Source organism: Lissotriton vulgaris, chromosome 10, assembly GCF_964263255.1.
Source record: "Lissotriton vulgaris chromosome 10, aLisVul1.2, whole genome shotgun sequence".
Taxonomy (NCBI): domain Eukaryota; kingdom Metazoa; phylum Chordata; class Amphibia; order Caudata; family Salamandridae; genus Lissotriton; species Lissotriton vulgaris.
In genome coordinates, this window is record NC_141698.1 from 833532665 (window position 1) to 833547740 (window position 15076).

Genomic DNA, 15076 nt, shown 5'->3' on the forward strand with positions numbered 1-15076 from the left:
GAGAAAGAGAAAGAGAAAGAGAGAAAGAGAAAGAGAGGAAGAGAAAGAGAGAGAAAGCGTGAAAGAGAGAGAGAAAGCGTGAAAGAGAGAAAGAGAGAAAGAGAGAGAGATGACTAAATAAAGCTTTAGTCAAAAGCTGGGAGCAAAACTATCACAATTATTCATAACTGTAGGTCAGGCATTTTCATTTAACAAATCAATGAAGCTCTTACAAAATGCAGCAGGGATCCAAAGCAATAATAGTCATTTAAGTAGAGGACGTTTGGGACTTCAAAAGTATATGCTAGCTAATGTTAGAATCTCCGAAGCTAAAGGATTTAAGAGAATTGTATGGGATAGTTAACTTTTACATTTATTGTTCCACAATGAAGCTTTCCCTAAATAATTATGTTAGAAATCTCCCAACAGTAGTATTTGCGACTGAATAGTGCTACTTACTGTATTTTGCTAAGGAGCAGTGAAAAAAGTATTACCAAAGTGTGGGATGAGAAATGCCTGTACAGTTTGATCTACTTTGGATTTCAACACTGTGGGCGTTCTATAATTCGCAAAATAAAGAAAAATTTGTCAAACTAAGATGGACACATCATTGTATCATGTAAAAGATTGTGTGGGTAGCTCATTTTTTTGTGAAGGGCCACAAACATGATAATCACTTGTTTAAGTGAGAGTAGCAGTTAGCCAACAGACACCCCGCCACAAAGTTTTCAAAGAAGAAATGTTATGTAGACTCTGTAGCATCAATATTGGAAAAATCAACCTGCTTATTGTAATAGTATATTTGAATGAGTGACAATCGATCGGACGTTTATAACATGTTGAGAAACAGACCTTCCAATACTGTTGGACCTGATATTTTTGGAGTGAGTTCCCCAACATTTTATCCTTAATCCTCCTGTGTTTGCTGGCACACTTTACCATTGCTAACCGGTACTAAAGTGCTTGTGCTCTCTCCCTAAGACATGGTAGGATTGGCTTGGACTGTAGTGGGGCTACATCTAGCCCCAAACAATCGCACAGCTATGTGTGCACAGTTGCATAATTTTCTACTAATTTTTTTCAAAGTTCATCCATTTTACTTCATAATTTTCCAATTTTATCATTTTTATTCTTCTCTTATAGTTCGAGTCCACACGCTACGTGTTGATGCTATTTTCGAGTTTTTACTGTTCAATCCATGTCTCTCCGGACTTTAAGAATGAGCAGGACTGGAGCAAAAATTCATTTCAGGCAGCATTTATTTAAAAAACCCAATGCATTTCGGGCTCAACGCCCTTCTTCGGGGGTTACTGCCTTCTGCTGTTAAAAAACCGTCCGTACTTCCTCTGTTGAAACTTCCCATGGGAAGATGAACTTTGAAAAAAATTAGTAGAAAATTATGCAACTGTGCACACATAGCTGTGCGATTGTTTGGGGCTAGATGTAGCCCCACTACAGTGAAGTTTAACTTTAGTGCCATTAGGGCATGGCACCATTCTCAATCGGCACGCAAGCCTGAGAAAAAAAGAGACAAGTTCGAGAAATTGGATTAATAGGTGTGCATCCTGACCCCCCATTTACAGTGCAGGATTGGCTTGGACCCAGCAAGTCCCTAGTAAACTGGTACTACATGTATCCTGGGCCTTTAAATTAAATGCTGCTAGTGAGCCAGCAGCAATGATTCTGCCATTCACGTAAGTATCCGGTTAAAACACCTCAGGCCTGCCTTTACATTCTGGGTGTACAATTTTAAATTGCTATTTCGGCATCGCAAAATACACATTTTAAATGATATTCAAGTACACTTGTACCTGAGCAACTGTGTGTATGTTGTTGTGAATAAAAGATCTTCAGTAGCCAAGTGATGTATAGATATATATTGTAGATTTATTGATAAGTTAACAGCATCAGAAGGTTACTGGAAGATGTAAAGTCCAGGTGATGCCCCACCAGGAGCAGCCTCTCCTGCTCAGCCTGCACACTCCAACTGACATTCCTAACCTCACCAGGCACCCTTGCATTTCACGACATCATCCATCATCCAACATTCTAGACATCTCCAAGCACACCAACACTGATTCTGGCTGAGCAGTAAGGAAGATATACATAAGCAAGGGGAAAGGCAACAGTAGATCATAACACATCCCCCTTCCTAAGGAAACCAAAACACAATACAATCAATTGAAAGTACACAAGGCAATCAAGTTAGAAAATACATTTGATTATAAAAGATGCATGAAAAGACATTGAGCAAATGAATCAAGGAACACATCAAATAAATGAAATGCATGACAATTCATTACGCCAATGAATTCACTCATGAAATGAAAATGTGATTTGTAGAGCGCTGCAGCTGCCCTGAGGCGTCCAGGCGCTAAAAACAGAGAAAGCCCTCATAAGGTTACTTTGTTAAGCATTAAACAGGAAGGTTTTTAGCTGTTTGCGGAAGCTGGTCAGGTTGGGGTTGTTTCTCAGCTGCAGAGGGAGGGTGTTCCAAAGTTTGGAGACATTATACGAAAAGGAGCGTCCTCCTGCTCTGGCTCTACAGATTCTGGGGATCTTGGCTAGAAATGCCGTTGAGGAGCGGAGGGTCTTATTGGGCCTGTAGGGAGAAATCAGGGAGCGGTTGATGTCTGGGCCCGTTTCCCAGAATGTCTGGTGGGCAATGCAGAGCGCTTTGAATTTTACTCTGTCCCTAACAGGTAACCAATGTAAGGTCTTTAGGCTGGTTTTTATTGAGGTCCTCCGAGGGATTCCCAGCAGCGCCCTGGCAGCACAGTTCTGGGTGCGTTGAAGCTTTTGTAGGGTGTAGTCTGGTGCTCCCAGGTAGAGGGCGTTGCTAAAATCCAGACGAGATTGGATGAGGCCCTGTATGATTATTTGTTTGGCCTCGAAGCGGAGGAGGGGAAGGACTTTTTTGATCACCCTAAGGAGGCCAAAACAAGTGGCTGATATCTTGGTGGCCTGTGTATTAAGGCTCAGAGATTTATCGAGCCAGACGCCTAGGCTTTTGATGTTGTCTCTGGGGTGTGGGGCCACTCCCATGCTTGATGGCCAGATCAGCTCAATGGTGGCAGGGGAGGCTGGGCCCAGGAGCATGAGCTCAGTTTTGTCGTCATTGAGCTTTAGGCATGAGCTCATCATCCAGCTCTTTACGTCTTCCAGGCAGGCCGCTAGGTCTGGTGGTGACTGGAGGCCCCTCTTCTGTGCAAACGTAACTACCAGCTGGGTGTCGTCCGCATAGGAGATGATATTGACACCATGCGGACGAACAATCCCAGCCAGTGGCCTCATGTATGCATTAAAGAGCGTAGGGCTTAAAGAGGAGCCCTGGGGGACTCCGCATCCCAGAGGACGACTGGATGAGCGGGATGTGCCGTCGAAGACCTGAAAGGTTCTGTCTGATAAAAAAGATTCGAACCATGTCAGGGCATCTCCGGTCACTCCTAAGTCGGCAAGGCGGGTTAGCAGGATTTTGTGGTGTACCGTATCAAATGCGGCACTTAGATCGAGGAGGATCACTGCCACTGACCCTCCTCGATCCAGGATCCGTCTTGCCTCCTCAGTTACAGCCAGTAGGGCGGTCTCTGTCCCATGTTTGGTGCGAAAGCCCGTTTGGGAGGAGTCGAGGAGGTGTTTTTCCTCGAGGTGGTTTACATCAAGAATCAAAAATGAGTTTCATGAAAAGCATCAGGCTTAGACAATACTAAAATTCAAGTCAAACATTTCAAAAGTAAAACGAGAGAAACCTCATATCAAGGTAAAACCAGAGAAGACTCGACGCAGTCCAAACAGGAAAAACCTTTCACCCACACAATCCAAACAGTGAGGGTACAAACAAAGAAGCTTCATAAGAAGGTGTCTTCTCTTAACGCCAACGATAACAGTGAGGGAAACTTTCCACTCACAGGCAACACACTAATGCGAATCAATAACCACAAAAATGTGATTGGTAAACTAAAGGTTACGGGAAAACTAAACTCTATGGGTTACTACCCAAGTCAAAACACAACGCACACTAGAGTGACCAGAGTGATAAGTGATGCTACACTACACACCCACACACACACCACCTCTATTCCATGCAGATAGATAAAACCAAAGAATGACGAGTAACATCACAACCCCTAGAGGAAACCAATACCATACTATGTATACCAGGAGTCTCCAAACCGGTCCTGGAGGGCCGGATCCATGCCAGATTTTTTGGATATCCCCATTGGGATACATGTAGTAATTTTAAAATCTGGCACGGATCCGGCCCTCCAGGACCGGTTTGGAGACCCCTGATGTATACAAACAGGGACATTACACACTCACCTCCTCTCATTCCATGTAGATTCAATATGCTGATAAATACAACCAATTTAATTTCACAAAACTGCAACATGCCCCCATACAGTATTGTAAAAACACAGAGTTACATATAGTTGATATGCACGAGTATGTCACAACATCTGTAAGATAAGAAATTAAAACAATAAACGTAGTCACCGTCATCCGATCGTTGGGGTGACATCTCATTTAAGATGCTGACCTTACATATGTGAGTGATCTATCATCCAAAGAAAGTTGATCTGGCTAGAGCTTGTTTATGCCAGAAAGGTAGATACTCCTACTCGTTTTAAGAAGATGAGATCATTTCCACTTAAATCGGCCTCTAACAGTTCCTCTTGTATCACCGCTGTTAAGGAATGACACATACAATTCCTCACTACGTTAAGCTCCAAGCAGCGTGGGTGGCAAAATCAAGTGAACCTGAAATGCTAAACCTAAAATGGCTGCACGTACAGACGACGCCGCACCGGATGGCTTCCGCCTTCACAGTGCACCAAAACGTCTTCAACAGCCAATGTTCTTGAGGAGAGACGTCATAAAGAACGGAAAGGAGGCTTCGCGCAATAGCTGAATAATGGTAAGTGCGCGCGAATAGTTGTGTGCTCATGGCACCATTTAAATGCGTGCGAGTAGTACACCTGTCAAAAGGGAACTATGGATTAAGTACAAGTAAATTCCCAAAATAAAGATGTCCTGAGTCGCGGAACAAGACACGACCAGGACCTTCGAAAATGGTGCTCCGTAGACAAGCTGCCACGTCGGCTCTTCTAGTGACAGACAGTGCTGCCCACACACAAAACCAGTCATCCTTTCAAGCTCGTATAGGTTCAAATCACCCAATATACACGACCTCCACAAAACTGCACACTAAAGAAAAATCCAGACGTCCCTCGACGGAGAATTGTCACCAGTTACCTATAAAATAAAAAATGACTCTGCAAACTTTCTCCATTGACATGTGTCGCTCGGGGTACAATCAAGCATCCACGGATTTAATGGCCTGTACTGCGCTGCACTATCGCCAGGTAACCAAACAACATAGCAGGCACTGATAGGCCAAACGAAAACTGCTCTCTCCACACGCCAGAGTGCGACGCGGCGGGGTGATCAACCCAGCAGTGTCTAAATGGAGCTTGTGGCTGGAAGATGAAATAACCAGAAGAGAGGAGATAAAACCACAACAAAACAGTGCAGGCAGAGCAGACACTTTAGATCACAGGTCACAGGAGTGTCAAAAGAAAGTCAAACGCTCTGGTCTGCAGGCTGTCCTGTTGGCAAAAGACGCTGGTGGGGCTTACCATAGCGTAATTGTTGTAATCCTTTTTCTTAGGAATTCTTTCCTTGGGTTCCAGTTGATAAGTTACATTCCATAGGCTAGTCAAGTCCTTAGTTCCAAGTTAATCAAGTCCTTAGTTTCAGTAGCAGGGTATTCCTTCAGCAACACGCAGGTTCTTTTAAAATCGTGGTCCGTGTTGTGAATAAAAGATCTTCTGTAGCCAAGTGATGTAAATATATATAATGTAGATTTATTGATAAGTTAACAGCATCAGAAGGTTACTGGAAGATGTAAAGTCCAGGTGATGCCCCACCAGGAGCAGCCTCTCCTGCTCAGCCTGCACACTCCAACTGACATTCCTAACCTCACCAGGCACCCTTGCATTTCACGACATCATCCATCATCCAACATTCTAGACATCTCCAAGCACACCAACACTGATTCTGGCTGAGCAGTAAGGAAGATATACATAAGCAAGGGGAAAGGCAACAGTAGATCATAACACATCCCCCTTCCTAAGGAAACCAAAACACAATACAATCAATTGAAAGTACACAAGGCAATCAAGTTAGAAAATACATTTGATTATAAAAGATGCATGAAAAGACATTGAGCAAATGAATCAAGGAACACATCAAATAAATGAAATGCATGACAATTCATTACGCCAATGAATTCACTCATGAAATGAAAATGTGATTTGTAGAGCGCTGCAGCTGCCCTGAGGCGTCCAGGCGCTAAAAACAGAGAAAGCCCTCATAAGGTTACTTTGTTAAGCATTAAACAGGAAGGTTTTTAGCTGTTTGCGGAAGCTGGTCAGGTTGGGGTTGTTTCTCAGCTGCAGAGGGAGGGTGTTCCAAAGTTTGGAGACATTATACGAAAAGGAGCGTCCTCCTGCTCTGGCTCTACAGATTCTGGGGATCTTGGCTAGAAATGCCGTTGAGGAGCGGAGGGTCTTATTGGGCCTGTAGGGAGAAATCAGGGAGCGGTTGATGTCTGGGCCCGTTTCCCAGAATGTCTGGTGGGCAATGCAGAGCGCTTTGAATTTTACTCTGTCCCTAACAGGTAACCAATGTAAGGTCTTTAGGCTGGTTTTTATTGAGGTCCTCCGAGGGATTCCCAGCAGCGCCCTGGCAGCACAGTTCTGGGTGCGTTGAAGCTTTTGTAGGGTGTAGTCTGGTGCTCCCAGGTAGAGGGCGTTGCTAAAATCCAGACGAGATTGGATGAGGCCCTGTATGATTATTTGTTTGGCCTCGAAGCGGAGGAGGGGAAGGACTTTTTTGATCACCCTAAGGAGGCCAAAACAAGTGGCTGATATCTTGGTGGCCTGTGTATTAAGGCTCAGAGATTTATCGAGCCAGACGCCTAGGCTTTTGATGTTGTCTCTGGGGTGTGGGGCCACTCCCATGCTTGATGGCCAGATCAGCTCAATGGTGGCAGGGGAGGCTGGGCCCAGGAGCATGAGCTCAGTTTTGTCGTCATTGAGCTTTAGGCATGAGCTCATCATCCAGCTCTTTACGTCTTCCAGGCAGGCCGCTAGGTCTGGTGGTGACTGGAGGCCCCTCTTCTGTGCAAACGTAACTACCAGCTGGGTGTCGTCCGCATAGGAGATGATATTGACACCATGCGGACGAACAATCCCAGCCAGTGGCCTCATGTATGCATTAAAGAGCGTAGGGCTTAAAGAGGAGCCCTGGGGGACTCCGCATCCCAGAGGACGACTGGATGAGCGGGATGTGCCGTCGAAGACCTGAAAGGTTCTGTCTGATAAAAAAGATTCGAACCATGTCAGGGCATCTCCGGTCACTCCTAAGTCGGCAAGGCGGGTTAGCAGGATTTTGTGGTGTACCGTATCAAATGCGGCACTTAGATCGAGGAGGATCACTGCCACTGACCCTCCTCGATCCAGGATCCGTCTTGCCTCCTCAGTTACAGCCAGTAGGGCGGTCTCTGTCCCATGTTTGGTGCGAAAGCCCGTTTGGGAGGAGTCGAGGAGGTGTTTTTCCTCGAGGTGGTTTACATCAAGAATCAAAAATGAGTTTCATGAAAAGCATCAGGCTTAGACAATACTAAAATTCAAGTCAAACATTTCAAAAGTAAAACGAGAGAAACCTCATATCAAGGTAAAACCAGAGAAGACTCGACGCAGTCCAAACAGGAAAAACCTTTCACCCACACAATCCAAACAGTGAGGGTACAAACAAAGAAGCTTCATAAGAAGGTGTCTTCTCTTAACGCCAACGATAACAGTGAGGGAAACTTTCCACTCACAGGCAACACACTAATGCGAATCAATAACCACAAAAATGTGATTGGTAAACTAAAGGTTACGGGAAAACTAAACTCTATGGGTTACTACCCAAGTCAAAACACAACGCACACTAGAGTGACCAGAGTGATAAGTGATGCTACACTACACACCCACACACACACCACCTCTATTCCATGCAGATAGATAAAACCAAAGAATGACGAGTAACATCACAACCCCTAGAGGAAACCAATACCATACTATGTATACCAGGAGTCTCCAAACCGGTCCTGGAGGGCCGGATCCATGCCAGATTTTTTGGATATCCCCATTGGGATACATGTAGTAATTTTAAAATCTGGCACGGATCCGGCCCTCCAGGACCGGTTTGGAGACCCCTGATGTATACAAACAGGGACATTACACACTCACCTCCTCTCATTCCATGTAGATTCAATATGCTGATAAATACAACCAATTTAATTTCACAAAACTGCAACATGCCCCCATACAGTATTGTAAAAACACAGAGTTACATATAGTTGATATGCACGAGTATGTCACAACATCTGTAAGATAAGAAATTAAAACAATAAACGTAGTCACCGTCATCCGATCGTTGGGGTGACATCTCATTTAAGATGCTGACCTTACATATGTGAGTGATCTATCATCCAAAGAAAGTTGATCTGGCTAGAGCTTGTTTATGCCAGAAAGGTAGATACTCCTACTCGTTTTAAGAAGATGAGATCATTTCCACTTAAATCGGCCTCTAACAGTTCCTCTTGTATCACCGCTGTTAAGGAATGACACATACAATTCCTCACTACGTTAAGCTCCAAGCAGCGTGGGTGGCAAAATCAAGTGAACCTGAAATGCTAAACCTAAAATGGCTGCACGTACAGACGACGCCGCACCGGATGGCTTCCGCCTTCACAGTGCACCAAAACGTCTTCAACAGCCAATGTTCTTGAGGAGAGACGTCATAAAGAACGGAAAGGAGGCTTCGCGCAATAGCTGAATAATGGTAAGTGCGCGCGAATAGTTGTGTGCTCATGGCACCATTTAAATGCGTGCGAGTAGTACACCTGTCAAAAGGGAACTATGGATTAAGTACAAGTAAATTCCCAAAATAAAGATGTCCTGAGTCGCGGAACAAGACACGACCAGGACCTTCGAAAATGGTGCTCCGTAGACAAGCTGCCACGTCGGCTCTTCTAGTGACAGACAGTGCTGCCCACACACAAAACCAGTCATCCTTTCAAGCTCGTATAGGTTCAAATCACCCAATATACACGACCTCCACAAAACTGCACACTAAAGAAAAATCCAGACGTCCCTCGACGGAGAATTGTCACCAGTTACCTATAAAATAAAAAATGACTCTGCAAACTTTCTCCATTGACATGTGTCGCTCGGGGTACAATCAAGCATCCACGGATTTAATGGCCTGTACTGCGCTGCACTATCGCCAGGTAACCAAACAACATAGCAGGCACTGATAGGCCAAACGAAAACTGCTCTCTCCACACGCCAGAGTGCGACGCGGCGGGGTGATCAACCCAGCAGTGTCTAAATGGAGCTTGTGGCTGGAAGATGAAATAACCAGAAGAGAGGAGATAAAACCACAACAAAACAGTGCAGGCAGAGCAGACACTTTAGATCACAGGTCACAGGAGTGTCAAAAGAAAGTCAAACGCTCTGGTCTGCAGGCTGTCCTGTTGGCAAAAGACGCTGGTGGGGCTTACCATAGCGTAATTGTTGTAATCCTTTTTCTTAGGAATTCTTTCCTTGGGTTCCAGTTGATAAGTTACATTCCATAGGCTAGTCAAGTCCTTAGTTCCAAGTTAATCAAGTCCTTAGTTTCAGTAGCAGGGTATTCCTTCAGCAACACGCAGGTTCTTTTAAAATCGTGGTCCGTGTTGTGAATAAAAGATCTTCTGTAGCCAAGTGATGTAAATATATATAATGTAGATTTATTGATAAGTTAACAGCATCAGAAGGTTACTGGAAGATGTAAAGTCCAGGTGATGCCCCACCAGGAGCAGCCTCTCCTGCTCAGCCTGCACACTCCAACTGACATTCCTAACCTCACCAGGCACCCTTGCATTTCACGACATCATCCATCATCCAACATTCTAGACATCTCCAAGCACACCAACACTGATTCTGGCTGAGCAGTAAGGAAGATATACATAAGCAAGGGGAAAGGCAACAGTAGATCATAACACATCCCCCTTCCTAAGGAAACCAAAACACAATACAATCAATTGAAAGTACACAAGGCAATCAAGTTAGAAAATACATTTGATTATAAAAGATGCATGAAAAGACATTGAGCAAATGAATCAAGGAACACATCAAATAAATGAAATGCATGACAATTCATTACGCCAATGAATTCACTCATGAAATGAAAATGTGATTTGTAGAGCGCTGCAGCTGCCCTGAGGCGTCCAGGCGCTAAAAACAGAGAAAGCCCTCATAAGGTTACTTTGTTAAGCATTAAACAGGAAGGTTTTTAGCTGTTTGCGGAAGCTGGTCAGGTTGGGGTTGTTTCTCAGCTGCAGAGGGAGGGTGTTCCAAAGTTTGGAGACATTATACGAAAAGGAGCGTCCTCCTGCTCTGGCTCTACAGATTCTGGGGATCTTGGCTAGAAATGCCGTTGAGGAGCGGAGGGTCTTATTGGGCCTGTAGGGAGAAATCAGGGAGCGGTTGATGTCTGGGCCCGTTTCCCAGAATGTCTGGTGGGCAATGCAGAGCGCTTTGAATTTTACTCTGTCCCTAACAGGTAACCAATGTAAGGTCTTTAGGCTGGTTTTTATTGAGGTCCTCCGAGGGATTCCCAGCAGCGCCCTGGCAGCACAGTTCTGGGTGCGTTGAAGCTTTTGTAGGGTGTAGTCTGGTGCTCCCAGGTAGAGGGCGTTGCTAAAATCCAGACGAGATTGGATGAGGCCCTGTATGATTATTTGTTTGGCCTCGAAGCGGAGGAGGGGAAGGACTTTTTTGATCACCCTAAGGAGGCCAAAACAAGTGGCTGATATCTTGGTGGCCTGTGTATTAAGGCTCAGAGATTTATCGAGCCAGACGCCTAGGCTTTTGATGTTGTCTCTGGGGTGTGGGGCCACTCCCATGCTTGATGGCCAGATCAGCTCAATGGTGGCAGGGGAGGCTGGGCCCAGGAGCATGAGCTCAGTTTTGTCGTCATTGAGCTTTAGGCATGAGCTCATCATCCAGCTCTTTACGTCTTCCAGGCAGGCCGCTAGGTCTGGTGGTGACTGGAGGCCCCTCTTCTGTGCAAACGTAACTACCAGCTGGGTGTCGTCCGCATAGGAGATGATATTGACACCATGCGGACGAACAATCCCAGCCAGTGGCCTCATGTATGCATTAAAGAGCGTAGGGCTTAAAGAGGAGCCCTGGGGGACTCCGCATCCCAGAGGACGACTGGATGAGCGGGATGTGCCGTCGAAGACCTGAAAGGTTCTGTCTGATAAAAAAGATTCGAACCATGTCAGGGCATCTCCGGTCACTCCTAAGTCGGCAAGGCGGGTTAGCAGGATTTTGTGGTGTACCGTATCAAATGCGGCACTTAGATCGAGGAGGATCACTGCCACTGACCCTCCTCGATCCAGGATCCGTCTTGCCTCCTCAGTTACAGCCAGTAGGGCGGTCTCTGTCCCATGTTTGGTGCGAAAGCCCGTTTGGGAGGAGTCGAGGAGGTGTTTTTCCTCGAGGTGGTTTACATCAAGAATCAAAAATGAGTTTCATGAAAAGCATCAGGCTTAGACAATACTAAAATTCAAGTCAAACATTTCAAAAGTAAAACGAGAGAAACCTCATATCAAGGTAAAACCAGAGAAGACTCGACGCAGTCCAAACAGGAAAAACCTTTCACCCACACAATCCAAACAGTGAGGGTACAAACAAAGAAGCTTCATAAGAAGGTGTCTTCTCTTAACGCCAACGATAACAGTGAGGGAAACTTTCCACTCACAGGCAACACACTAATGCGAATCAATAACCACAAAAATGTGATTGGTAAACTAAAGGTTACGGGAAAACTAAACTCTATGGGTTACTACCCAAGTCAAAACACAACGCACACTAGAGTGACCAGAGTGATAAGTGATGCTACACTACACACCCACACACACACCACCTCTATTCCATGCAGATAGATAAAACCAAAGAATGACGAGTAACATCACAACCCCTAGAGGAAACCAATACCATACTATGTATACCAGGAGTCTCCAAACCGGTCCTGGAGGGCCGGATCCATGCCAGATTTTTTGGATATCCCCATTGGGATACATGTAGTAATTTTAAAATCTGGCACGGATCCGGCCCTCCAGGACCGGTTTGGAGACCCCTGATGTATACAAACAGGGACATTACACACTCACCTCCTCTCATTCCATGTAGATTCAATATGCTGATAAATACAACCAATTTAATTTCACAAAACTGCAACATGCCCCCATACAGTATTGTAAAAACACAGAGTTACATATAGTTGATATGCACGAGTATGTCACAACATCTGTAAGATAAGAAATTAAAACAATAAACGTAGTCACCGTCATCCGATCGTTGGGGTGACATCTCATTTAAGATGCTGACCTTACATATGTGAGTGATCTATCATCCAAAGAAAGTTGATCTGGCTAGAGCTTGTTTATGCCAGAAAGGTAGATACTCCTACTCGTTTTAAGAAGATGAGATCATTTCCACTTAAATCGGCCTCTAACAGTTCCTCTTGTATCACCGCTGTTAAGGAATGACACATACAATTCCTCACTACGTTAAGCTCCAAGCAGCGTGGGTGGCAAAATCAAGTGAACCTGAAATGCTAAACCTAAAATGGCTGCACGTACAGACGACGCCGCACCGGATGGCTTCCGCCTTCACAGTGCACCAAAACGTCTTCAACAGCCAATGTTCTTGAGGAGAGACGTCATAAAGAACGGAAAGGAGGCTTCGCGCAATAGCTGAATAATGGTAAGTGCGCGCGAATAGTTGTGTGCTCATGGCACCATTTAAATGCGTGCGAGTAGTACACCTGTCAAAAGGGAACTATGGATTAAGTACAAGTAAATTCCCAAAATAAAGATGTCCTGAGTCGCGGAACAAGACACGACCAGGACCTTCGAAAATGGTGCTCCGTAGACAAGCTGCCACGTCGGCTCTTCTAGTGACAGACAGTGCTGCCCACACACAAAACCAGTCATCCTTTCAAGCTCGTATAGGTTCAAATCACCCAATATACACGACCTCCACAAAACTGCACACTAAAGAAAAATCCAGACGTCCCTCGACGGAGAATTGTCACCAGTTACCTATAAAATAAAAAATGACTCTGCAAACTTTCTCCATTGACATGTGTCGCTCGGGGTACAATCAAGCATCCACGGATTTAATGGCCTGTACTGCGCTGCACTATCGCCAGGTAACCAAACAACATAGCAGGCACTGATAGGCCAAACGAAAACTGCTCTCTCCACACGCCAGAGTGCGACGCGGCGGGGTGATCAACCCAGCAGTGTCTAAATGGAGCTTGTGGCTGGAAGATGAAATAACCAGAAGAGAGGAGATAAAACCACAACAAAACAGTGCAGGCAGAGCAGACACTTTAGATCACAGGTCACAGGAGTGTCAAAAGAAAGTCAAACGCTCTGGTCTGCAGGCTGTCCTGTTGGCAAAAGACGCTGGTGGGGCTTACCATAGCGTAATTGTTGTAATCCTTTTTCTTAGGAATTCTTTCCTTGGGTTCCAGTTGATAAGTTACATTCCATAGGCTAGTCAAGTCCTTAGTTCCAAGTTAATCAAGTCCTTAGTTTCAGTAGCAGGGTATTCCTTCAGCAACACGCAGGTTCTTTTAAAATCGTGGTCCGTGTTGTGAATAAAAGATCTTCTGTAGCCAAGTGATGTAAATATATATAATGTAGATTTATTGATAAGTTAACAGCATCAGAAAGTTACTGTAAGATGTAAAGTCCAGGTGATGCCCCACCAGGAGCAGCCTCTCTCCTGTTCAGCCTGCACACTCCAACTGACATTCCCAACCTCACCAGGCACCCATGCATTGCAAATCATCATCAATCATCCAACATTCCAGACATCCCCCAAGCACACCAACACTCCAGACATCTCCAAGCACATCAACACTCAATTCTGGCTGAGCAGTAAGGAAGAGATACATAGGCAAGGGGAAAGGCAACAGTAGATCATAACGTGTGTATTATATATACATATATATATTCACTGAAAAAACCATAGGTTATAGACCATATATAGTTAGGAATTAGCATTTACAAAACCTTGAAAATTCACTGAAAAAACCATAGGTTATAGACCATATATAGTTAGGAATTCGCATTTACAAAACCTTATTTTACTCACACAAAACCATTGAAATTCCATATATAGTTAGTTGCACTAACTATATATCGCGCACCCGCAATCCACTGCTGATGATGTCACATATTACATCATTCATGACATGGTCAGTGACATCACTGATGACATCACTGATGACATCTCAAATGACATCACTGATGACATCTCAAATGACATCACTGATGACATCACTGATGACATCTCATTTGACATTACTGATCACATCACTGATGATATAATTCATGTGATAATACGATGAACCTCTTCAGACTCTAATATAACCTTAGATACAATCAGTGTAAACAGACACTCACAGACTGTCACTCATCCATGGAGTTACTCACACACCTAGTCAGTCATGCAAAGAATCAATCACACCTCCATTTCCTCAACTATACAGTTATACAAACTTTACTTATTCAAACATATACTAACACATATTTACTCTCTTATACAATCCCTGATACAAGTTCACAATGATCCATACAGCCACTCACACATTCACTGGCTCTTATGCACAGTTATTTATATATGTCAACTCTCACATGTACTGTGTTTTACATATGTACTTACTTTGACATGTAGCACTGAGATATCCATTCACTCACCAATACACTCATGCACACAGTCAACCGCCCATACAGCTGTTTCCACATGCACTTTTGAAACCATACATCTAGTGAATCAACTGCTCACACATCTATGCACAGAGTCATACACCTCCCAGCCACCCACACACACACTCAGTCTCCCATACAAATACTTGGGCAACCAATCAATAACCCATATAGTTACTCATATAGCTACTTATCAACACATGCAACAGTTTA

General features: G+C 44.5%; 1 protein-coding gene across 1 annotated transcript in view; it reads right to left on the reverse strand.

Moving 5' to 3' along the window:
• Nucleotides 1-15076, reverse strand: part of IGF2BP3 (insulin like growth factor 2 mRNA binding protein 3) — a 1069372-nt gene that overhangs the window by 906331 nt on the left and 147965 nt on the right. The window lies entirely within an intron of this gene.